Source organism: Syngnathus leptorhynchus, chromosome 6 (genome assembly GCF_054491065.1).
Source record: "Syngnathus leptorhynchus isolate UIUO chromosome 6, UIUO_Slep, whole genome shotgun sequence".
NCBI lineage: Eukaryota > Metazoa > Chordata > Actinopteri > Syngnathiformes > Syngnathidae > Syngnathus > Syngnathus leptorhynchus.
The window spans coordinates 9,231,583-9,259,582 of record NC_141200.1 but is presented as its reverse complement, the minus strand read 5'-3'; the positions used below and the strand labels follow the sequence as shown (position 1 = coordinate 9,259,582).

At 38.1% G+C, this 28,000-nt stretch overlaps 1 protein-coding gene across 2 annotated transcripts in view; it reads right to left on the bottom strand.

Annotated features, from left to right (window-relative positions):
• Positions 1-28,000, bottom strand: part of tspan9a (tetraspanin 9a) — a 167,751-nt gene that overhangs the window by 133,425 nt on the left and 6,326 nt on the right. Inside the window, exon 1 of one of the 2 annotated variants that reach the window (XM_085913918.1) lies at positions 4,306-4,418. The exons of the other annotated variant lie outside the window; for it this stretch is intronic. The gene's annotated coding sequence lies outside the window, so the exon portion shown is untranslated. Of the gene's footprint in view, positions 1-4,305; positions 4,419-28,000 lie in introns of those variants that run through there. 2 annotated transcript variants of the gene reach the window in all.

The window sequence follows — 28,000 nt, the reverse complement described above, 5'->3', positions numbered from 1 at the left end:
ATAAATTCTGTGCAAATAGTATGCAGTCAAAGTAATATATATATATATATATATATATATATATATATATATATATATATATATATATATATATATATATATATATATATATAAAATAATAATAAATACTAATAATAATAATAATATATTATATGTATAAACATACATGTGCGCGTGTGTGTATGTGTGTGTAAAAGCAGCCTGCATGCATTAGGCTGAGGAAGACTTGCAGGGCATGCACAGTAGTTGTAAGATAAGCTTTTCAGAAGTAAAATTTAACACCTACTTGAAATGAAATATGACAACTTCAAACAAAACATGGAGACCCACTGCTGCTTCCACAAGCCCCCATATTGCTATATCAATGGTTTGACTTCTTTGTCGCCATGTGGTCTCCAGTGATATGCATGAAGGAAATGCTTGAAAAGCAAGAGAGGTCATGCCGCTTCTAGAAAATATAATGCTGGCCGGTAACCGTGGATCAAATGGTTGTCATTTCTCTTTTGTTGAGTGAAAAAGTTGCATTTTTAGGCTCCATGGATATGAGCGCAGCAAAGCAACAACCTATACACACACACACTAGGGGGAGTCATTTTTATTCATAGTCTTATGCGTGCACTGTATTTTTTTTGTGATTTTTAGTATTTGTGTTTTTTGTTTTTACTGTACCCATAGTTGTAGTATAATTATAATACCATTATCGAGATATCTGGCAAAGATAAGGAGGTATGAAATTTTGCACACATCGCACAGTCCTATTTGTAAAGATAATAATAAATCGATTTATATAGTGCTTTTCTTTGCACTCCAAGATGGTTCACAATGGCTACATTATTCATGTGCTCACACATTCACACTCGGGTGGTTTTGATGATAAATTCATCTATTCTAAATTGAAAGTTACACCTCTGCATATGTGTAAGATCACACGTCACACACGCAGCATTGACAATCTCACGGTGATACAGAGAGGAAAACATCACTGCATTACATGAAGACAAAAACTAATCCCAAAAATGTAAGATTATGAACATGACAATATTACTTGGGAAAAAATTTACAAACAACCCTTGACCCATAGCAATTGGTTGATCATAGGATGATTTAACATTTTGTAATAACTATTCCAAATATTCTGCACGCCAAGACTTTTACGGTGCACTGATGCCAAAATGTTGCGAGATGAGAGACATTTCAACAGAAACCCTTTGTAATAAATCTTGCTAAACATGACAAAGGCACACTTGGTTAGCATGTCTGTGTCACATTTCAGAGGTGCAGGGTTCAATTTGGCCTTCCTGTGAGGAGTTTGCATGTTCTCCCCGTGCTGTTGTTGGTCTCCTCCAGTTTCCTTCCACATTCCAAAAACATGCATGGTAGTCCAATTGACCTTTGCATCGATGCTGGAGCTAATCCCAACAGTCTTTGGGCGGTAGGCATGGTACACCCTGAACTGATCGCCAGCCAATCGCAGGGCACACAACCATTCATGCTCACTATGACACCTACGAATCGAACCCTGCACCACTGAATTGTGAGGTGGGTTGGCTAACCAGTGCGGTCAATGTCTTCAATAATTAAATTCAAAATAATTATTCTTGAACCACACACCAAGAAATGTGTTCACTGAACATTTCGGGTCAAATAAGTTGCAAAAATTTTCAATTCAATGCCAAAAGACCGAAATAACAGCCGAAACAAAATGTTCTCATGACGCAAGCAAAAACATCTCTTGCTGCAGCAGCTTCCCATTAACTTGTGGCAAGAATTTCTGCCAGGCCACCAAGGACTGCCTCTCAGGTAGCAACAGAAATGGGAGAAAACACTTTTTTCCAGAAGCGGCCGGAACGCACGTTGGCCTACAAGAGTGGAGGTAGAAGCATGCAGGTAGAAGACATCTTGTGCAGACAACGTCATCTGAATGAGGTTACGGACTGTAAAGTAGTGGAATGGGAGAGTCTCGTTAGGCAGCATTGGATGGTGGTATGTAAAATAACTATGTTGGGGTTAGGGACGAATAAGACAAAGGCAGAGAAGGGAACCACATGGCAAAAGATGAGAGTGAAAGCATGTATCAAAATATATAGCTGGGAAGGGCTCCAGAGAACGGATGGATGCATTTACCTAATTTACTTTCCCAATATATTGAGTGATGCACAACCAAGGCAGCTACTATTTCCTTTTGCGGGCTATTATGTTGCTTATTCGAAACAAATAATACTACAAAAATACCACTTGCTTATGTGCAAGAGTGAAGTTGTAAATGTTATTGCAGGCAACTGCCATACAGCATAACACCACCAGCATACACAAACAGCCTCTTCCTGTAACTGATTGGCCCGCAAATATGTGATTAAATTTTCGGGTGGGGACAAGTGAGGAGTAAATGTTGATACAGCAGCACAGCTCGTCTATTGTGAGGCCCTGCAGAATGAGCAGTGCGGATGTTGGTGCGCCGGGATCCCAGAGAATGGGAACTTTCAGGAAGGGCCAGAACACAGAGCCGAGCTCTCCAGTGTGTGACAGCAACACATTGCTGCTTTTGTTTCCCGCTACGGAGAATCAGCCTGTGCTTCCCACAGGAAAAACTCTCCCCAAACAAAACTTACAATTGTTATGGAATCAAAGTAGTTCAGTATACATAATTAGTAATGGATGGTCATGTTTGATATGAGTGATCTTTTACTGTTTTATTTTACAAACCGAAACTGTTCTGAGGAAACCGAGGGCAAGGATCTCCAGGCTCGGACCTTGATTATTGCTGCACATCAAGTACAGGGCAAATGCAAAATGATGCACAACAGCACAAAGTCAGCATAAAACAAATCCTCTACTCAAAATGTGGCCTCTCTCCCCAATGAAGATCAACAGCAGAAGGGGAGAAGTAAAGACGCACAAATTAATTGTGAGACTAACGACATGCAGGAGTGATACATGCAGAAATATATCTTTTAATTTTGGAGAACACATAAAGTATTACTTAAATGTGGTTATTTTGTGTAATAATAAGACAAAAAGAAAAAATCACCAAGTTACCAAGGCCTAAACAACTGTCACCAGTTAATGATACTATCAGAAGGTCCTGAAGGATGCTAATATCTCAATGGAGGTAGGGGCTCATTTGTAGGATTTCTTGATCAGTGACCACAAAATAAAGTAGCATCCCTCCAAAGCACTGACCTTGCTTTATATATGCACCAAAACGAGGTAAATTCTAATTTTAGTGACCAATTCAAATTGCTTGCAAATATGTTGTCTAATGTACTTGCACTGACACAACAGACTCTGTTCTGCTTACACATGAGAAACTATGTGAATTTTTTGATGAGAATTAAGTTCAACCCACAAGTTGTTGGCGACTATTTCTTTTACCATCTGTGTCATAATTCAGTTGGTACAACTCTGAAAGAATCCTTCGCCATCATTAAAACATAATCTCGAACTCTTTAAAACTGCAGACACAAAGTCGGATGTAAACAAACAATAATGTTTGTGAGCCAACACTTCTATCGGGTCCAAGATTAACATCACAGATGTTCTCCTGGATGCATGAATACACATTTTCTCAAATATATTCCTTTATATTCCTAGTAGAGTGTCAGCAGCAGCTCTTTCTTTACACAAAGAAAAGGCATACTGACTACGTCCGCCAAGTAAATACGCATATATTGATTATGAGGAAATCTTATTTTCATCACTGTTTATTTGTTGAGATGTGGGACGGAGAGGGATAATCCAACAGGAAATTGGCTTTATTTTAACACTGTCCTTGGAAGAACCCAGAAAAATAGGTCATTTAATTTACTTCTCTGTGAATAAGGCATTGTTTGTCTGGACTACAACTACTGGAAATAATAATAATAAAAGATTAAATTGTGTTATTTTTCCCCCACAGGATTATGTTTTGGATAAGGAATCACTGAATGGGACATAAAATATCTCTGACAATTACTTGTCGCCCACCGGGGCCAGCTCAGAGAAAATGAATTAGCCGCTATTGATCAACCATTTGTTCAGAAATCATTCAGATTTAAACACTGTAACTGATGTCAGATCACAAACACCACATGGGGCAGTGAATAGAAATTCACTGCATCCTACTTAAACAGCTCTCATTTTGAAGCGGTGTGCACGCTTTGCAAAGTGCAATCATCCCAATCCTTAGCATGACAGCCTATTATGACCTAAAGCGTGGTGCAAAATTTGTAAAAATCAGAAATAAAACGCTTGCCAATTTAGAGGAGGAAAAAAGTAATAGTGACAAAAGTGTGTGCGACTCTTAACCAAAAAGCATTCTGCGCTTACCTTTCACAAATTAGTAGTCACAACAACCTGTCAGACGGCACAACCTCGCAACTCCAACACACTTTCTCTTAATCCGATTGCTGGCCTCCAGGCAGTCCCAGCTCGTCGTTGGGATGACGCTCCTTTTTACGGCTGGCAGTTTGGGGTGTCTTCTTTACTTTCGGGATGTACTCTGTGCGTCTCTGATGATGATGAAAGTTGCTCTACTTTGAGCGCTTGGACAAGCAGGAAATGAAGTGGAGGAACATTAATCTCTTACTGACTCCTAGAGGCGCGCTAGGGCGCTGAGGGGGATTTTATTGCTGCAAGGGAAAAACTCACGGATTTTTTATTAGATGTAAATAGACATTTTTGATAGAATTAATATAGACGTGATATATGTAGCAGGAAAAATACAACCCTCAATAATCCTTTTTATGTCATGCACAATAAAATGTGGCCTTGTTATCTAAATTATGGATTTCCTTGGTTTTATGAAATGCATATTTTTAAACGTGATTTGATGATCTACGAATAGGTTCTGTTTGAACTAAAGTTGAATTTAACTTTACAATGAATACAATGGGCGGCTCGGTGGTGCACTGGGTAGCACGTCTGCCTCACAGTTAGAAGGGTGCGGGTTCGTTTCCAAAGTGTGGAGTTTGCATGTTCTCCCCGAGCCCGCGTGGGTTTTCTCCGGGCACTCCGGTTTCCTCCCACATCCCAAAGACATGCTTGGTAGGCCGATTGAGCACTCCAAATTGCCCCTAGGTGTGGGTGCGAGTGCGGATGGTTGTTCGTCTCTGTGTGCCCTGCGATTGGCTGGCAACCAGTTCAGGGTGTCCCCCGCCTGCTGCCCGATGACGGCTGGGATAAACTCCAGCACGCCTGCGACCCCCGTGGGGACAAAGCGGTTCAGAAAATGAATGAATGAATACAAAGTGATAAAGTGAGCAGTATTGTGAAAAACTCTACTTTTGTTTGTTTGAGGTCGTACCACATTCCAAAAAACAATTAATAATAATTGTAATTGAATGGTGACCAGTCCAGGGTGTACTCCGTCTCTTACCCAAAGCATGTAGGTAGTGGGATTGGTTCCAAGGCAAAAACTACAGAAAATGGATAGATGTTTGATCACATTTTTTTGATTAATTATTTTTTAAAAGAAATAAACAACACTGCGATTTGCTGGCAACCAATTCAGGGTGTTCCCCGCCCACTGCCCAAAGACTGCTGGGATAGGCTCCTGCACGCCCCCGACCCTGGTGGAGATACACGGTTTGGAAGATGAATTGAATGAATGAAAATATTCAAAAATGGAGCAATATCAAAAGTAACATTTAGTGTCCAAATTAAAGATGGACCTAATTTTGCAACTAATTTAAAAAAGATGTCTGTTTCACAATTTGAGAGGTTCAAGAACCACCATGTAAAGTTTACATGTCCTCTTTTTGGCTACTCTAAAATGTATCGAAGGTAAGTGTGAATATGAATGCTTGTTTATCAATATGTGCCCAGCAATTAGTTGTAGTGACAACTCCAGATTTCATCCAGCCACTTGGCCAAAGCCAGCTGTGACAAGCTCTAGTCACCCTCATGAACCTAGTGATCTATCATAATTGGTACAATAGAAAATGAATAGCTGGAATTGGTAAATGTGTCTATATAGTTGGATTTGTGTCTATGTTGTTAATAATGTCATTATGCTTTCAGTAACATTTATAGACTGCATTAAATTTTAACGCCTGATTGTTTTGTAATTAACTAAATATGGCAGTCCATTTAAAACTAATGATGATGCTGGTGGTAAACCGTATTTAATTCAAAAGATCTGGGTGCTGCGTTATGATCTCTGTTAAAAGTAATTGAGAGTTTGTATCGTTTGATTTACAATAATAAAAATATTTAGCGGCAGCGGCACATTTATTATGCTGCAGCCTATGTAATTAACAAAATATGTTTTTAGTGAAACTATCAATGCAGTCACACTCAAACACATTTCATTGCTGTTGGTGAGTTCTTTGTCTTTAAATTATGTATTCCCCTTAGATTATAGCTACCCCCACTTTCCGAAAACGTATTTTCATGTGTTAAGCACATAAATAGGGAGTTGAAACAATGAAATAAATAAGAACGCTGGTCCCTTGCCTGTCATTTGTCATACAAACCAGAAGCAGAAATTAAGCAAATACAGCGGAGCATCGGGTTTCGAACGTCCCGGTTCTCGAACAAATCGGTATTCGAACAAAAGATTCGAGATTTTTTTTGCTTCGGTTGTCGGATGAAATCCGGTTGTTGAACCTCGCAAGATGAGCCGAGAGGACCTGCATGCCAACTAACTCCGTTCGTTATTACATTCTCGGTACTCTGAGGATTGCATCAACTCTAATCATGCCTCCAAAGGAAGCGAGTGGGAGCAGTAAAGCCAACCTAAAACACAAAGACGCTCCTAAAGCAATGAGACAGTGAGCGCCCGACGCGCTGCGGTTGCGCGATCGGACCAAATGAAGCTCTCTGTGCACTGAGGGCCTCTTAAATTTTAGAAAGTAGATCAGGATATTTTCTATAGTTTAGCGACGGCTCTGTCACAATAATGCAACCAGCGCTGCGCAGTTGCGCAGTCGGCGGCGCGCTACGGTTGCGCGTTCGGCGGCGCGCTACGGTTGCGCGTTCGGCGGCGCGCTGCGGTTGCGCGATCGGACAAGCGTTCGGCGGTGCGCTGCAGTTGTGCGATTGGACAAAATTAAGCTCCCTGCGCACTGAGGTCCACTTACATTTTGGAAAGTACATCAGGACTTTAAAATACTTTCTAAATTTCAGCAACGGTTCTGTCACAATAATGCGACCAGCGCGGATCTCATTTTACCATATGATTTTACCTTGTAAATGTATCTTCAGCCTCACAACATTTCCAGCCACCACATGGCCCGGCAGCTTTTCGCTGCGGGAATGACAATTCTCAGGTATAGTGAAAAGGATGCATGACCTCTAAATTTGTGACAGCAGGGGCAATAATCTGATTGTGATTTTGCCATTACTCTTTTAGGAGAAGCATGAACATGATGAGGGAGTCGCCATGGAGGAGCATAAGGGGGCTAATGACTTAATAGCCAGTCTGGGATGATCCTGGATGGCTGCCAGATAGACCCGAATCAATTACAGAAAATGTACATCTTAAAAAATGGCACTGGTCATGCTCCTGTGCACGGATATGGCTTCATCTGAGCTGAGCCACTTAGCATAGACATCTTTCAAAGTGAAGGTTAAATTCCTAGGTCAGTATCTCTGATCATCTGTAGTTACTTATAATAATTGACCTATTCATTGTTATTAATCTGGTTAATGGTGTGGAATTGATGTTTGATTGACTTCATGTATCTCAGCTAGTTTACTGTTTAAAGATGGACAAAGGACAGACGGACGGATCGACGAATGGATGGATGTTGGACATGCGATTATAATCGATGATATTCATCTATGTAAAGACTGATCATATTAGAGTTCGCACAATGATTTAACAAGGTGTAAACAACATGTGTCAATATGCACAATTTATTTTATTTTTTTAACATAAATCTATTAAAGTGTTTACAATTTCAAATGATCATTTAACATTCCAAAGAAATCACAATGTCCCAGCACTGGTGAACTATATATTTAAAACAGGCCTGTGGAACACCATGATGGTGATCCCTGGTTTGGAACATTCACGAAAATCCCCCCCATCCCGTAAATATGTAATCTATGTAATTCAAAACATGAGAATCATCTTATTCTTTGAATGGCTTTTTCCATTTAGTCTAACTTTAATTTCTGATTGTTATTGTGCCATCTATGTATGACTGCTTTTCTGGCTGAGAACTACGACTTCCAGAATTGGAGGCGATGCATTTTACCAAAGCAGCATTACAACACCACATTAACCATGAAAAACAGAAATTAAATTCTCTAACTTTGGACACCCTCTACTAATTGGCTACATCTAGAAATGATGTCCATAAAGTTAATAAAAATTAAAATTTCTGCTACTTTGACAAATACAAATGCTTGTTTGTAGATGTAGACTGAATTTGGTCAACAGTCTACATTTGCCTCTATGCACTAACTTGCAACAATTGTTTTAAAGACATGAGACATAAGAAGATGAAATACACGTCACATGATTTATCAAGGTTGAAGTCAGATGTCTATTTAGTGTAGTAGTTGTGAGTGTTTTACACTTTTATTCAAGAAATGGCCTAATAAAGACATGTTACCATAGGTCAAATCAAGCTCTCCTGTCACTCTGGTTGCAAGCCACAATTTGTAGTTTTTAATTAAAATGCAAGCTTTTGGAATTGGGAGGAAGCTGTACTACCTAGTGAAAAGTCATGCAAGCACAGGGAGCATATTTGAACCCCACATGGGAAAGCCAGAACTTTGATTGAACTGTGAAGCAGACATGATGACCACTTGCAAACTCTTCTGCCGGGTACAAATAAATCTGCGTTTTAATTTGTATAAAAAGTGGTTGCATGTACAGCATATATCTTCTCTAAGAATATACTTGGCCAGAAACATCTGTCGATCCCATTTTACAATGAATCATTTAAAAAAACACAATAATAATACAATAATATTTGGGTTAGCAATTTGGCACATTTTTAAAAATTACAATGTTCATTTTGAGCAATTTATAGAGGACAAGCTTTAGGGTTCCAATGGTGAGGAACACTCACGTGCACATACAGGAGACAAATAGTAGGTTATGATACAGAAATTGTATTATTTATCATGGCACAGTGGACAAGGCTGTGCCTTGCCCTCTTTGGAGAGGCTCTGGCAATTGTAGCTTGCAAGAAGGGGAAGAAAAAAAAAAAGAACATGGCAGAAGTCTAAAAGACTTAATGCAACAAACTCAATGAAAAGTGTTGAGGATATGGCAGAATAATGAAGTCCAAGACTGGCTTAAAAACAGGCAGCTGGTGATTTTTTGGATAATATGCAGATGTTGGCTTGCAACAGGCCAATGTCCAAACCTGCAATTGCACATACGTACTCACAAGGGAATGGGGTGGGATTTAGAATGTAGAGACAGCAGACTTGACAACAAGCACTTTTTGTACCATAATGTTATGCATTATTGTGCATTGTATATTGATGCCCTAATCTATAAGAGATGTTTTCCAAGTATCTGTTGTGTGGTTTTAACAACAAAAGCAATATAGAGGAATTGCATTCTTAAACCATGATTTGCACATGCCTTTGAAATGACACATCTGAGCTGTGAAACAAGTTTAGAGTCAGCAGTGGTCACATTAGCGTGGCATGCAAACGTCTATTTTCAATCATGTTTTTCCACACAATGATCATTGGGAGAGTCACAGTACTGCAGCAGGCCAGTGAAATGGTGTTGACAGAAACCTTATGGAAACAAAAACACTATCAGGGTCATTGTTAACTAGCCATGCAAAATTAAATGACCATGCAAATTGTCAGAATTTCTATAATTTCCTTTGAGACGTGTTTCAAAATGTTTGGAACTGCAAAGGTCCTGTAGGGCTTTTCCACAATCATTAAACTGTCATATAGCTGGTAATTACAGGGTAGAAAAGGTTTTTAGTTTCATAATACAAAATCTCTAAAGGCATCTCATCAGTGGTGTGAATTTTGTGAATGGTGGGGAGGGGGGACAAATACTCCTCTGTGGTGTGTCCCTTGGCATTCTTTTTCATTTTAATTGCATCAATCTGGTGTATTTTGACAGTCTCATGAGGAAAAAATATGCATATAACAATTACCTAAAACTATAGTTCTCAAAGTGTGTCATGGTTGGGGCATCCTCTAGTGCCTTATGACTTTTCATGGTCACCTTAGCATTTTATGTATCTATTGTACAGAAGTGCCAGGACAACTCCTTGTTACATATATTGTAAACAATGAATTCCATTTGCGGTCAGAGGTCATTGAAAATCGTGTCACCCAATTGAGTAAACAAGTATTTTCAATGTTTAAAGTAATATGGCGAAAAAAGTTACATCTCTTAAAAGCTCAGAAAAAAATGCACGACAAGAAAAAAACTGTGATTCACAATAATAATAAAGGTATGTTTTAGGAATAAATGTTTTTTGTAGTTTTGATTAACACCGGAATTTATGCTACTGTAATTTCATGTTATGACATTAAAGTGGTACTTGGGTTGCCAAATTCTTTTTTTTTTTTGTGGCGATGGTAAGAGGTTCGAAAAACACTGGACTCTTTGTCGAATGCCCATTCAAACATGCAAATTCCTCTTTTGTGGTCGTGGTGGGTGATTATGTGGATCCACACAGATATTCCTCCTCCTGAGGCGGCATCAGAAGGGTGCAATCCACCTGTCAGACTGAATACCATGGCCTCCAAAATCGGACTAACTGAATGTCATCCCCCCATATTCAACGCCATGCAAACCACAAATGACAGAGTTGAAATACTCAGGCCACACTCAGCAGCTTAGCTGCTTCTAGAAATTCTGTCCATGAAATTCAACTTGTGGCATCACAAACAATGCTCCACTTCAATTGTTCAGTGGCACATATTGACCATAGTAGTAGGCTCAAAACTCTATACACTGAACACCCCCCACAAATCACCCAGAGAGCTGGAGTGCAGTGCCTTATCCACATTTACATGTGGAATTGTTGGGCCCATTTACCCTGGAGTGGAGATTAAAACCTTTGACCAAAAATAAATGAATAAATAAATAACAAACACAATAATAGAGAAAAGACATGTTCATTGTCTCGACATTTGGAATGGCAACATATAAAAGTCATGAGTTTTTTTTCCTTCTCATTTTCAGTGTGGGCGCGGCTCGGTGGGGCAGTGGGTAGCACGTTCGCCTCACAGTTAGGAGGGTGCGGGTTCGATTCCACCTCCGGCCCTCCCTGTGTGGAGTTTGCATGTTCTCCCCGTGTCCGCGTGGGTTTTCTCCGGGCACTCCGGTTTCCTCCCACATCCCAAAAACGTGCTTGATAGGCCGATTGAGCACTCCAAATTGTCCCTAGGTGTGAGTGCGAGTGCGAATGGTTGTTCGTCTCTGTGTGCCCTGCAATTGGTTGGCAACCAGTTCAGGGTGTCCCCCGCCTACTGCCCGATGACGGCTGGGATAGGCTCCAGCACGCCCGCGACCCCCGTGGGGACTAAGCGGTTCAGAAAATGGATGGATGGATTTTCAGTGTGTCAGTTTCATGTGTTATTTGTTTGTGCGCTGACATACAGTAGGGTGATATTAACAGCGGGACGTACAACACATCCATTCACAAACAAAAGCCCACTGAGTATATAAAAGGCTTGTGGTGCAATCAAAGCCACTTTGCTAAAAATTTGACTCCTCTCTGAATGATGAAAAACAACCTCATTAAATCCTGAAGACCTAAATCTAAGATCTAACTAAAACGATGGAGGGAGCTACATATATTATTTTTTTTTTTTGCCAGCACTACTGGGGAGCCACATACTACGCACGACAAAAATGTCATTTTAAATAAGGGCAAAATACATGCATTCCTGAGGGGTATGTTTAATTTAATTTTATTGATTTCATCATAACCAGTCCATAAATATTGTCAAAAGATTCAGAAAATCTGGCAAAATCATCAGTGGCAGGGCTAAAACCCAACATTGAACCCACTGACAGCACTGCAGTAAAACCAGCACCACTGTGAAAAGGATATTGCCACGTAGGTTAGGGAATAATTCAGAAAACCAGTGTCCATTCAAACAGTTCATCTCCACAAATTAAAACGTCATCATGCAAAGCAAAAGCCATAACTGGAAATCAAAAACACCCCAAAATGTTTCTCTGGAGCTAAAGTAATCAGAGATGGACTGACAAAAATTTTAAAAGTGTCCTATATTGAATGTTGTACCCTCCAGGTCAAAGAGGAATAATATTGTCTGGATAGTTATCAGCACATAATTCATAATGATTAACAATTAACATAATTGGTTTTGGATCATTTTGAAGCAAGTGACTCTCTCATTAAAAGCACTTGGTTCCAACAAGAGTTGGTGAGGTCAAATGTCAATACCGCAATTGAGTGCTTGTGTTTGTTTGTTTTTTAAATAGTTTCCTCTCTGCTAATCAGTGACCACCGCAAAATCATTACTTACTGTCCCAAAGTACTCTCAGGTTGCACTGCACATTGAATCATCGTGTGTCCACACGGGCTCTGGTTGCCATAGGTAAGGCAACACTGAGTCCTGGCCCCAAAGAAAAGAGCCTTGGTGATGAAGAGCATCTGCAGAATTAGGCATGCGAAACATACGAGTTGGCAGCTACTATGTATACACAAATCACCCTCTGTAAACATACAGTAGTGTGTGTTGCATATATGGAACACATTAGGCTCACTACAGCCGGAGGATGGCAGTGTACATTGTTCCTGTCTGTGGTACAGATGTTCAAGGCTTGATAATAGCTGACAGCAGCAGTCTGGGGGGTCTTCAATGTTAAAATTCAGGGTCTCTCCCAGCCACACACACTTTGAGGGTGTGCTCGTGGAATTCTAACTCATCAGCAAAATAAAATAAAAAAATAAAAAAAAGAGTGTTATCCTCGGGCGTTTAATAGACTTCATTAAAACGTGCATTATACAAATGCCAGAATCTGTTTGTGAAAGTTGGACATTGGCTTGATGAAAAGCAAAAGCTTTCTGACCGTCGAAATGTATCCGAGAATGCACAGACTGCTAATGGTATTCTAATAGTAGCGATGCATTATGGTGCTTAGCAGAACACTGCAGGCTGCTCTATTGCAAAGCATCAATATCGATTTGGTACAAAGCAATATTATTGTGGGTTATATAAACGCAAATAGAATCTAATGATGTGAGATGAACCATAGCGGAATAAACATCAAGCTGTAGCTTACTCTTTTCTGCATCATCATACAAACTCCTGACTGACCACAGCTGAGCACAATTTTTTTTCCCTTTTCCATTGGCAAAAGCAGGGAGCAGTACTACAATATTTGCCTTCTTGGATTCAAACAATTGAAAAAAGAAACAATAACAGTTGTGCCTTAGTTCTGGACTTTGCCGTATTATGATTCACTGTCTCTGCTTTGCTGCATCGATCCACATTTTTGCTGGGCTTAACGTCTCCTCTCAAGCTGCCCACATTGTGGAAAAGCAACATATATACTTACATAACAACATGTGTCAATAGAGTGGTGGTGTGACCATTGTTCAATTTATAATAAGCAATGAATAGAAGTAACTGTGACACAATTTTAAAAAACAAAGTGCTGTCATTCACCACTAGTCAACACAATTCAACACAATTCTCTTTGATAAAATATCATTTAAAACACATTTGGCTCTTCGCTGGGCATGCGGTAAAATAGTGTTAAGAAAAGAGTAAATATCATTCCATTGAATGTGATGATATCTTCATGTACTATAGATTTCATAATACTTTGACAACAAAAACTACAATAGTACAAGGTTGTCCTCACCAGTTTAGAATTAAGATCAACACTGCTTGCAAGAAATATCCACTCGCATATTTATAATTATTTAATCACATTCATTTTCATTAATTTCATTTTACAGTGACCTTTGTACTTCTTTTTCAAGATTCCAAATGTCCAGAATTTTTGAGAGTGGCAGCCTACAAGACTGCAGAGACCGAAAGCGCAGCACAAAAGAAGCCGCCGCACCCTTGCACAATTTTTCTATTGTTACAATGTCCCAATGTTTGGTCAAATAGAGTGCCACAGTTCTGAATTTAGTTAGAAAATGTTTTCAACTGTCATATATAATCTGTTCATTTATTCATGCAGGCATTCAATGATGAATTTATTCTGCTGTCACAGTTTTTTCCAGACGTCAACACTGGAATTATCGAGTAATCATTTATTTGAGAAGTGGCAATTGATGCTGTCATCATATTTCTTTCAAAATGTATAAAAAGTCACAGAAAGGAAGTTTGTTTGAAAGGTCATCAGTCTAGATATCCCTCAAGTGTGCAAATATTGACAAAACCATCCAAGTGCCCCCTGCCCAATCTTTTTCATCGGATTCCTCAAATTGTTCAGTCATGTGTATTACTATCCCACTTGGTTTTCATCTGTCATGTATTAATTATGGCCACATTAGTCTTTCCTCGCTGTTAATTAGTGCAGAAAAGTTGACAACACACGTAGATGTAAAAATGTATTAATTAACCATTTTCTCTTCCAGACATAGCAGATGTCAGCTGGACTAAATTCTAACTCTTCTGCAGCTCAAAAACCTATGAATAGTCTTAGATCATTTATCATACGCTGTACGCTGACTGCACTAAATAAATGAGAAAAAGAACAAGCAAATTCACTTAATTTTAATTAGCAAAAACAAAATGCAAGACATCAGAGAGAAGCTTTAGATCTCAGATGCATGGATGAAATTGTTGGTAAATTTATGTTAATGAAATTTAAGAGATTGACAAACTGGAGTGATAAGATATAGTTCTAGCACATGCTATATTTGTTGTTGAGTATTTAAATAGACTGACACAAGGTTAGGTGCTATCTTAATATGGATATAATCATGTTTTTTTTTTGTTAAGGTTATCATGACTATTTAGCCTGTGATCTTCCAGTTGTGGTGAGTGATTGAGGGGACAGATTACAAAAGGGTATTAGACTAAAAAGGTTGTATGTCCATTTGAAATGTATTCGTTCGTAATGAGACAAGTACTTTGCTAAATAGAATACACTTGTTTTTGTGTTTCCAAGAGCTGATTCCAATTACTTGTAAAGTTCAGACTTTTTAGCAGCTATGAAGTATGACAGAGCAACAACAACGCTCTCACGCTCTGGTGGTAAATGTGGAAGTGATCAACAAGCTCCATTCCAGCAGGATGACTTCTTCACTTTCTTTGTAGGACTGAGATTAGAAAAAGGGACGCTTCATCTTGCCTGATTCAGCCAACAAAACGTTATTTATTAACATCCTTCATTTCCAATTAAGGTGTGTGATTATTTGGTCGACCGGCAGGAGGATTAATGGAGCTGCTCAACCCACATCTGTTGGTGACTATACGCTTTCTGCATGCACTGACAAAGCCTACTATATCCTTCCATTCTCAAAGACTAGCCAGCCAGCGTGTTGTGTTCAATAACAAATATTTCCTTCACATTGAAGCCATAAACAGAACTGTACAGACTCCAATGACTTAAATTGCTGTTGCATTAATATTATCAATGAGAAAGCTGCAAACAAAACCAAAGAATAAATCAAAATATTTGTGAAAGTAACATTATAACCAGAGACACTTAAAAAAAAAAAAAAAAATGCTAAAAAAACACAGGCAAGTTTGACAAAAATACAGAGGAATTTTTCAACAGTGATTAAGAGAAGACTGAAACGATAAAAAGATGATTAAATCTTCTGTTATGATTTTATACCAATTCGTCAACTAAATCGTTTCAGATCAGATTATATTTATTAGCTAGTTGATGCCTTAAATATGCAGTTCATCCACTCCAAAATAATTACTTTTGTTTTACTCAAACATTTAAATAAACACAAACAAAAAATATAATTTATTATACATTCTTTTGACTAGTTTGTTCTGTTCCTTTTTTTTTTTCTCTCCTCTTTGTTTCTTTCTTTCTATGCCAGGATTTGAATCCAGAACTGCAAGGCAGACGTGTTAACCACTCATGCATTGTGCAGGCCCAGTTTTCTTCACAGTACGTATATGCTTTCAGTAATCGATTCCTTCCAAATTTCCTCAGTCCATTTCCTGACTCATGATATTGTCCTGATATTTCCTTCCTTTCATTCACATTTCTTTATTGTGTTCATGTTTTTGAGCTTCCTCTTTTTGTCCTTAAAAAATACGAAAGCAGTCTAAAGTAACTAGAGTTTACATAATGTACATTTCCCACTTTAAAAAAAATACATGTTTGAATTTTGTGAATAATAACTTCATGTTCAAGATAGAGCTTTTTTTTTCGGCAAAGAGATACACATACACCAAACAAAGAAAATTTGAGGGTATGGAATGGCCTAAAAAGAAATGAATTCCTGAGAATTACAGTTTTTTTTATTTGTTTTGAAATACAATTGTCAGTACATGCTGTCAAAATTGTCATTTTTACATGCATTCCACAAAAAGTAATTTAATCATAATGGTGAGTTAGACGTGTGCAAAGCCAAGCAGTTGTGAGAGCATTTCAGTTCCTTACTCAAGGACAGATTTTATTCAACTAAGCTATCTTTGCAGCAATCCATTATTATTATCATTATTTCAAATGGTGCATGAAGGGATACAAGGAAACTGAGTTTAAATGGACCCGCGTGATCCAAAAAGATGGCAAACCACAGGCAAGCCAGCCAGGTCATATTATCAACATCATCCAATTAATCTGTGTCGATGAAGCCATCTATGTGGTTCCCTTAAGAAAAAGTCCTTGACTCCTTATACACATTAGCCAAAGGACATTGACCAACTTGATGTGGGGGCGGGTACACACCTCTAACAATAGGGCACGGTTGAAAGTTTACTCTTCTGTTTTCCCGCTTTTTAAAAATATTGTATTATTTTCTCGCTCTTTACAGTGCTTGTTGGTCTGGTGCACACACTCACGCACGGAAGCACACGCCCTCTCACTCACTGACACACACACACACACACACACACACACACACACACACACACACACACACACACACACACACACACACACACACACACACACACACACACACACACACACACACGGCTAAAATCATGACACCAAAAATAAAAGACAAAATTGTAGGTGGTCCTAAATCCTAAATACTCTTAAGATAACAATTGTATAATGATAAGGAATTAATTTAAATTGACTCAAGATAAATAAAAAACATTCTCAAAAACATGAAAGAAAAGACAAAGTTCTCTTTTGTGACATCCTGTTTGTTACTATTCAGCTGTGACGTGCGGTACGCTGCACACATCACATTTCAGTATAACAAGACAGTCCACGCACAAAATTGTAGGTGGTCCTAAATCCGCCTGATACGCTTAAGATAACAAATAGTATAGAGATAAGGAATTTATCTAAATTGACTCAAGATGAATGAAAACCATTCTCAAAAAAACAAAAAGTTCTCTTTTATGACATCCTGTTTGTTACTATTCAGCTGTGACAAGCGGTACACTGCACACATCACATTTCAGTATAACAAGTCAGTCTGCGGCTTTTAGCCCAAGACCATATGCTCAAAAGGTGTTGTGAATTTTTCCTGGTATGCTCTTAAGGAGCAAATTATGTGAAATAAAATGTATGATTCTTAGTTTCCCAGAAATCGTTATTGAAGCAAAAGTCACTACAATAAAATAAATATTATATAATCATGGGGTTATTTCAGATTTGACCATGATTGGAGTCTTGTAAGTAAATAAAGTACTAACATTTGGACATTACTGTTGCTATCATCCTTTATATAGCATGTTTGTTTTAAAATGCATTTTTGAGGAAGGTCTGCAATGTGTCACTGATCGTATAAGGGATCAACCATATGCTTTGCCTACAAATGATAATCACTTGGCAAACAAATGTGCAGAAAACTTTCATAAATCAATTATGACTGTTAATGGACATACTAGATAACTTGTGGCACAACAAATTCACTGCCTTCTTAATTTCACTAAAATCACTGTTGCCAAACTTGCATTGGCTCCCAGTCCACTTAAGATGTGACTTCAAGGTTCTCTTACTAACCTATAAAACATTGCATGGCTTAGAACCTTCCTCCACTTGTACCTTACATTCCGTCCCAAAAACTTTGTTCGCAAAAAGCTGGTCTTTTAATAATCCCAAGGGCCAAAAAGAAGTCAGCAGGATCAAGAGCATTCTCTATTCGGGCTCCAGCGCTTTGGAATGCTCTACCGATAGATATTAGAGCTGCTACCTCAGTAGAAACATATAAAACGCGATTAAAAGCACATTTTTATGCTATGGCCTTTAATTAACCTGTATCTGCCGATTTGGCTGCGGTTTGTACTCTCTGTCCAGCCCCCCCCCGGTTGCAGAGGGGGTAAGGTGACACCAAACTGAAAATGGCTATCCAGATTCCACATCAACCAATCAGGACAAGATCTGAGGCAGATTACCCCCTTGCAGACACTGCCGTCACAACTAAGGGCATTTTCCTGCAGCTCTTCATTTTGACTATGGACATCTACTTTACTCTTTCTTTGGATTGTTTTATACTGTGTTCAATGTTACACACTCTGCATCCATTGCAACCTGGTCATCCTCCCGTCTGTGGTCCCAAGGTTTCTCATTTTTTTCCCCAGTTGGGGTTTTGTGAGTTTTTCCTTGCCCTCCTTGGAGTTAAGAACAGGGGATGTTGAGAATAATCTTGGCCATGTGACACCCTTTGAGACTTGTCAGTGATGAAGGGCTATAAAAATAAACTTGACTAGACTATTATTATTATTATAAAATGAAAAATAACCAATGGCTATCATGTGCAGAAATGCACATCTTATTACCACTGGGGGATGTTGCTGTGCTCAGATTTAATCACTTTCAAACTTGTGCTGAATCGTATTTGTAATACTTTCCACCCTGTTTAAACCATAGTTACAGCTAGATAGAAAAAAAGAAAAGAAATGCATGATGCAGCCGCCAGCACCACAAATGTGAATCACCGTTTGTGTGCAACGTTGGAAGGATGGAGAAATTGAGGTATGGATGAAAAAGTTTGTGACTTGGTATAAATGACCTGTGCCCATGCTTTCTGAAGTTGTATTCTGTCAAACCCATAAAGCATGAGATGTAGCTGTGCATATACGAATCATTAAATTGACATGCATGTAGCATGAAACCAGTACACCTGAGTTTTTGGATGAAACACATCTATCTCGTAGAGTTGTTTTTTTTTTTTTTTTGAATGATTAAGTAAGGGAATGAGATTACACACGTTCTCCCAGTATAGGCATGGCTGTGAGTATGGTCACCCTGTGTGCCAGCCAGCCACTCTACTAACAGAGGCTCTCTGGCCCTTTGGGAACAAACATTTGTGAACACAAAGCTATTTTGGTTGTTGATGTTTTTTGTTTTAGATCTTTGTGTTATCTTTCCAACATATTCTCAATCTTTCTTTGAGTCTTAGCAATTAGATGCTTGCTCTCTGTCTTTTTTCCCCATCAACCTTCTGCAACAATAAAGCTGCTTAACCATAAAATGAAATGTGTTGTTTCTGTGTCATAATGGTGAGTAGTTTTCTCCAGAGTTCCTGACATGAATGCTGATGACTTTTGTGAGCAAGCCCCTATTCAGCCAGCAGCAGGGAAACAGCCTTGAGACAGGGCATGCAAAAGGAGATCACAACCCCTTTTTTCAAAATTTGACAGACTGTCATGGGAGAAGAGGTGGGAAACACAAGGTTAGTGCTCAGATGATTGAACAGTTCTGTTGAACTGTTAATAGTCACAGCTTTGCTAGTTTTACAAACTTTGGCTTGGGACCTGTCTCTCCAAACTGGTTTGACGATTGCAATTCGGTTTTCATAGTCATCCAAAACTAAATGTACTGGTAGACTACATTTTTCATCAATAACATCATATTATCAACTTTATTGTTGATTAAAATTAGCGTGAAGTTGTTATTGTGATGTTTAACGCACATATTTGAGAATGAGGCTGTAACATAACACAATGTGGAAAAAGTAAAGTGCTGTAAATAACTTCCAGATGCATTCAATGTGCAGTGCTTTGAGGCGGCTACACAACACCCTGATTTTGATCAGATAAGATGTAATCTAACTTTTATCGTCATTTACATTATAAGATACAGATGCCCAATTAAATTCAGTCCCAAGTGATACAGGACAGCATTACTGTACAGACACTTAATTTGCACCCTTCAGGTTATTCTACACACATTGATGCTCTCTTAATAAAAAAGACACAAGCAGCATGAGGCCCCCGAATATTGCAGACCACTTGCACAACAACTAATCGTCTTATCCAGCATCAACCATCAATATGAAGTCCCTTGATTGACAGACAAGCTTAGCAGTGCAACATATTAATAATAAATCAATAAAAAATAATAATAAAAAAAAAAACCGCAACAACATTCACTGCCACCAGTGGATAGTTTTGGAAATATCCAATTGATCGGCATCTCCAGGGGACTTTGCCCAGATACAGTTCATCCCTAAAAGCCTACAAAAAATATATAATTACCAATTAACAATAACAAATATAGCAAGTGACTGTAATTGTGTTAGTTTATGTTCATTGCCACAGTTTTGTTGAAGAAAAATGGGAAGATTTAGGAGGATTTGATACACTACTAATGATATCATTTTTAAGCAAAATGCTACTAAATTCTTGATGATGCTTTCATATGATTACCTCAGGTTTTTTTTTTTTTTTTTACGTTTTTGCTGCCTGCTGTAGCCGTTTTGAATGCATGCCCACTCTAGTTTATGGTTCATGTGTTTATGTCGCACCAATGAATAGGTCTATTGCCCAACTCGACAAAATATCTTAAAACTGTCACAAGATATATTTTCAAGATGATTAATTGAGTTCCATTGTGTGCTATAAAAACCAGAATACTTTGGAGAAGATTTATGGCTTCTTCCATGGTTTCCAGACGACCTCAACAAACTGTATACATTTGGCTTTGGGTGGCTTTACAGTTCTAACATATGATGTGCACATGCTAACTGCATTCACCCGTGACAATGCACAGATGAAAACACAAAAGCAAAAACATATGACAATATTTGAGATCTACCAAATGAATGAATAACTCCTTGACGGTGGACCACAACATACAAATTAGAGATATTTAATGAATTGACTCAGTTTTAGCATTGGTTTTTAAACAGGGGTGGGCTACACTGGTTTCAGTAGCAATGTGTCGTGGTCCTTTTTTGTACAATGTATTAGATTCATATTTCCTCTTTGGCTCCCATATGACTTCCTCTCCACACACTTGCACATGCTAAAGTGTGTGGTGTAATTCCAACATAATTTATCGTACATCCTTTTTATTATTATTATTATTATTATTAACATTTATAAAGATGGGAACAAATTACAAATGACAGACTTGAACTTTACACACCACTTTATTGTGCAATGTGCGGTCTTAAAATGTGGAAAAGCATTTCGCTTTAATAAATTATAGTCAACATGTTTAAAAGTAGTCAAAGCCTACTGTAAATTGCTAGCTGTAAAATTATTTGCAATCTCTGCCAAGGAAATTGTGTTTTAATCTGTATGGGTTTGTTCGTTGATCTGTGTACAACCTCAGCAGTTTTATTTCCAAAGTATGTTACCATTTAGATGTTTTTTAATAGAGACAATACACGTTAACGATATCGTAAAATCACTTTTGTGAACTTTTTTTCAAGTCATTTCAAAGATTAACTTTTTAATGTCATGGTATTTGCTTCAAGGTCAAAACATGATCTAATCCAGGTTTATTTGTTGTGCCACAAGGTAAATAGTATGTGCATAAACAAAAAAATGGCGGCACACATTTAGACAATAGGATTTGAATTACATTGTGTGTGGCAGACATGGCAGGGCCAGATGACATAAAACTCTCGTAAAGGAGGGAGGAACAAGAAGGAAAAGGTTAGGAAACCAAAGCGGAAACACAAGGATAAAGGATAGATCTAATCACGTCTTTTTCCATTTGGCTCCCAGATGGTACTAAAGAGAATGAAGATGTGTCAGCAACAGGCCTCGATGTGGCTGCGAGGGAGAATGAGAGTCAAGTTTTCCTTGCCTTGGATTAGAGTTTGCTGTCAATGAAACATCATTAAAAAAATAAAAAATAAATAACAACAACAATAATGACAAAAATGATAATAATAATAAAAATGATAACAATAGTAATGACAATAATAATAATAGTAGTAATAATAATAATAATAATAATAATAATAATAATTTGTGATCACAGGTTGGGTTTGTCAAAGTCAGTTTATGTCTTTATTTTTATAGTAATAATATTCTACTATCAGGTCATATAGACAGTTTTAACATCTTGTTTTTACATTTTCTTTTTCATCCACCTAAGACAAATGACAAAATTTTCTCGTATACATCGACTACCAGAATTATCTCAGAAAAGATGCAGATTTCTGATGACTGGGATAATGATGGAGCATTTGAAGAGGAATGAAATGGATATATCAGTTTGAAAGATCTGTTGATGATTTGAGTGAAGACTGAGGCCAGCCTGTGAAGACTTTTGTGCAGGAGGGGTGTCATCTAGGCTAGAGACCATCTTGATATTTAATGGCTTAAAGAGCTGACTCACATCATCCTCTTGAACGGTCAAGTAAGAGAGACAGTCAAAGGTGTGTTGGTGGCCATGATGACAGATTGACAGCAGAGATAAGGCGGGGGTGGATAGGAGCTGTCAGAAATGTGACGAAAGTGACTATGCTCTTATCTGGTCTCAAGTCAAAAAAATTCTGGTTGTTAACCAGGCCGTTATTGGTTATCTTATAGGTCTTGCTGCTATAACACATAGGTCTTCATGGAAATGTAGTTTATCATCTTATCTGCATAGCCTCTCTTGCCAATATTATCTTCCTTTGTTATCATCTTTCTCACCAGCCTTAGGCAAACTAACTAAATCCCCAAACATCAACCTTTTCACCAAACACTCAATTTGTCAATTATCATCTGTGTATACAGCAACACTGAGACTATGTATTTGGTTTTGGCATGCGAGTAGCATGCCTGCTTTAAAGTATAGTCACTATTTGTACTTTTGTAACAACTGTGGAAAAGAATCTTGTTGTGAATTTGTTGGGTTTTGCTGATGCTAAAACTTTGCACTCCATGCCCTCTAAATCAACTTAATGGAGAGAAATGGGGAAAAGGCCACTGAGCGTAAATGAATGTTTTCACTGAGGCATGATCGAGGAGATAATCTTCGATCAACTCACACTTTACAATTGGTTTGAAAAAAAAAAAAAAAATCAACAAACCTCCATGTACCCTTGACAGGGTACCTCTCAAACATTGCAGTCCTGTTTTTTGTGATATTGTTGTCCCTTCAAAGTTACATCTTTATGTTCATATATTGTTATTTTATACAGCTGCCAATCACAATGTTAGGACCTCTTGTACAAAATAAGAATTTCCAGTATAAGAGCTGTATCAAATACTCCACCTTTACAAATAGAACAAGAGGGCAGCCTATTCATTTAACATTGTTTTATTATTTAGTTGTACTTTGCAATTAGAACTGTACAAGATAATTATGAGAGCTGTGTCTAAATTTTGGCTACATTGCGAGTTAGAGTCTAAAGACTATGTGATGAAACTACGGCTGAAGTGAAGCTGGCAGCAAATATTGTATGTTCATCTAATCCCGTGTTACCATTAAAGAACAAAATAATTGCAAGATGGTTCATGTTGTGGGAAGTGCAGAGGAAAAGGGATAAGAGTATCTGTCAACAAATCCCCCCTCATTTATTGGAAGGCAGCCTTTCTTTGAGTTGTGTTAAAAGCCACTCTGATACCAGAGTAAATTACGCTAAAGTAGTGGCCTTTTTATTTGACACCCGAGTTCTTGAATGAGTACCATATTGCTTTTGATCCATCACTTGTACTGCTGAGAGTGGTATCCACACAAGAAATCTGTAGAGATTGTGGATTTAAACCCACAACCTCGGTACTGTGAAGCGCATGTGTGAACAAGTTTGCTACCATGCTGCCAGAAATGATCAAATTGTTATGTTTTATTTATTTGAATAACAATAATTGGTTTGTGTTCAACTAAATGGGCCCAAATGACACAGACTAAGTATATTAGTGCATACATTGAGACCACTTCATCTTTATTTCAGTACTATATAGTGTATACTTTTTGTGAGATTTTCATTTTGTGATCCCCCATGACCTTTTTGTCATGTAAAATGTATCTTGGCTCAATCAAGACGAGGAAACACTGCTTTAGCATTCGCTTCACCCTTTACCAACCCCATAACCCTGCCAAGATAGTAGCAGAGCACATTACAGGCTTACTAAAAATAGCCCTGGCGCATAGTCATTTCCTTATTCTCTTTGTCTCCCTGTCCATGTTTTTCCTTTAGCCTCCCTCTGGAGCAAAAGCATACTGGAGAGAAAGCTTGTCAGCTCATTTATCAGTTGGTAGCCCATGTGAAGCTCTCTGTTATAGGCGGCTGAGGGTCGTGAACTTATAACAAGTCTATCTATCTGTTTTTCATGTTTTAGGCTTTTAGAATGCTCTTCCTTTTCGTAACTGTAATACAATTATAGGAGAACATATCCATCTGAGCTGACTGAGCAGGAATGCTTCAAGTTAGATGAAAAGTGCAGACAGAACTGTAATGCCTAAAAATGTTGAACTCTAATTCATAATGCCTTGACTTGATAAATAAAAATTGGGTCACGCTTAAGTGTATGGTAGAAGCAAAATAAAATTGCTCCACTGTTGTTCATTTGGCTCATTCACATATAAACATAATGGAATATCACAAAAAAACAGACTGCCCAGACTGTCCAAATCCATGAGATCAGCCAATTTTTTCACCAAGCACACATGTGCTCTCTATGAAAATGGAGCCCGGTGGTAAAATACTGTATGGCCACAGAAAAAATATAGCTCATTTGGCTGATTCCCATGTAAACCTAATGGAACTCCAGGAAAAAATAGACTGTCAAGACTCTCCAAATGCATGAGAACAAAACATATGGCTGAAAGAAAGCAGACGCCTGAACAGGCAGAAGAGGTTAATGATGTTAATCACCAAGTGATGGCTCCCTCATTATGAGTATCATCAGAGAGGTTGTAATTGTGTACAATAAACAGTGTCGAATTAATCAAAGGAAATGCACACACTCTAGCCATCACACACGCATATCCATATGTACCATTGTAGATACACACTAAAGTCAAATTTGTTTCACGTTTTGGAAGAATCATGTTGTCGGGGGATGACTACTTGTATTGCAGTGCTGTATATTGCGCATTACCTCTTTGATTGCATGATTCGACAACTCTACTAGACAAGTGAAGGAATGTGATCTTGGAACTAGCTTTGTGCTGGTTCTTCACTTCATACTAATACAGAACTATATACTATGTACTTGTAATACAGAACACCATTGTGGAAAATTCAGGCACTTGGGGAAATAAAGTACAATAAAGTCTAGTGAACTGAGTTACATGGTTGATAATACAACAAATTGAATGCTAAAGTCAAGGAACTACTTTGTCCACTTATTGCTTTCATTCATCTTCCATTTGTGAATATTTTTGCCTGTGGGTAAATCAATTGGCAATAAAAACATGCATTACATCAGCCTGTAATAATTGCTTCCCTGTCCACTGAATGATGGATGTGCTCAACTCTGTATATAAAATAGCAGCAACGGCCGTGATGGGAAGTCCGTGCTTGCATGCGGGTGTACAAAGTAGTCATTACCTTCCATTAGAGATTGTAAGAACGCATTTGCAGTGCTATATATGTTTCACCTAGCAGGTTGAATCCTGTGAAATGGTGCTTCGACATGGTGATGACAACAAAAACACACCTCCCTTCTTATCTTGGCTCCTTGTGGAAGTGATGCACAGACTACATTTCAACAGGCGCACATGTCAAATATTTGTGTGCAAAGGGCTTGCAAGTGCGTTTAAAATGCAATAGATAGCTAGACTAACCCTAAAAGCAAAACATTTGGCGCGTTGGTTCCCACTTTGCACTTGCTACAGTTTTTACTCTTCTCCGAAGACTTTCCATAAGCTAAGAAGTGCGTCTGTGGTTATTGTTGATTCATCCACGTGAATATTTGTGAGGTTTGAGGTGACTGAAAATATGAATGACAAAATGTTCCAACCACAATATTGTGAATGTTGCTTTGTACACTAAGGCCTTTGTGCAAACTGCTACCACATTGGAGGCATAACATTCTCCAAAATGGAATGGCATGCATTCAAAGTCTTCTCTGCTGGCCCAAACACTGTCAAAAGTACTCATATATCTTTAAAATACACGATCAGAAGCATTCATCTATGATTACAACTTAGATACATTCTATTCATTTATTTCCAGCAGTCTATTATCTTCATGTCCTTTGTAATGACCTTCTGTTAAATATTAGGCAATCCTCCTCCCTCTCCATTTTTAAAACTAGTCTTAAGACACATTTTTATTCTTTGACTTTCCACCTATGCACTAGTCTAGTCTAAACAGTTTGATTAAAATTGTGATTGTGGAACATAAATTAAGAAGCCCATCCGTTTTTATCCATCAAAGTGGGTGACCATCTTGCTTTGTACTGCCCGTGCTGTCAAATGAAAAAGATGAATGGGTGGCAGGATTAAGCCATAGCCACCACTGGCTAAAATTGAGCTCAACCCCTGTGGTAAACCCATACACCAATAGGTGCTGAGCTCCATCTTTATCAATAAAGACGTAATATGTTAAGCACAATGAATGATACAAAAATGGAAATCATCTTTATTCCCTTCAACATTTGTCCACATGACATCCCTCCAAATTAGGATCAACACTGCATTCATTCTAACCATGAGTTAAAGTTGAAATCAGCTTTGAAGCATGTTCCTGAACTTTAATTATATTAGTGGCAAAACACATTATCCTGACCAGGTAGCATACAGAGTGGAATTACTCAGTATGACGGAAATCACAAGCTCACTAAATTGAAGTAAAACCTGATTAGAAACGATTGTGTCCGATGGAAAAATAGCCTGCAAACATTCTCGTTTCTTGTCAACACTATTTTCTCGTTAACTTTTGTGTGAGAGCAGTACACATTTGATGATTGTGGTTAGAATAATTCAGTCTGTACTAGAACTTTTAAAAATGTTCCAAAACCTTTACCTTTCTCAAACTCTTTGTGCCTCACCTGAAGGTTTCTGCCACCTCCCACTGTCCAACCACTTGTCTTGACTTTGATTGACCCAGAAAGGTAACTTTTTACAACCTGTATTTTTTTGTTTTTTTTTTAAGGGCAAAGTAGCCCTTGTGTTTTGCTGGCAACCAGTAAAATGTTTGCCCAACCTCTCTGCCGAATGTCTGCTGGGAAAGGTTTATCCAAGACTTTAATTAAGATAAAGGCTATTAAAAATGGATGGAGGAGATCAGTATTACACAATCCAACTAACAATGAGCTTCATTGTTTTGGAAATACTTCCATTCCGATTGTAATAAACTGGACACATATAGAGGTAAAGTTCATAAAGTCTTATGGTAACACTAGTCTCAGTTGAAATGCTAAGAAACTTTAAAACGTTTCCGAGTTGGTATTCCAACATTCTAGACGACTAGATGAACAGAGGCTGCAACCGTGAAGATTTTATCAGTATTACAAGTAAAAGTTTAACGAGCGTCACTATTAAAACAATATTTACAGCTGTCTTGCTTTGGATTTTTTTTTTTTTGCTTTTTATCACAGTTGAGTAGGATATGTTTCCAACATTTGTTCTTTCAGGGAACTTATTTATTGATGATGTAAAAGTCAGAAAATGGACAACTGAATCCTTAATTTATCTCGTGTAAAACTGTGAATAACAATAAGTTACTTGCTGTCCTGATCTGATTTACTCTGCAATACTTAAAATGCCCTTATCGGTCAATTATATCAGACCAAGAAGCACTTAAAACTGCCACAAGGAGAAGAAGTATCAACGTGTTTTGAGCTGCTTGGGGTCCACCTGCCCTTGGAGCTCTAGTCATTG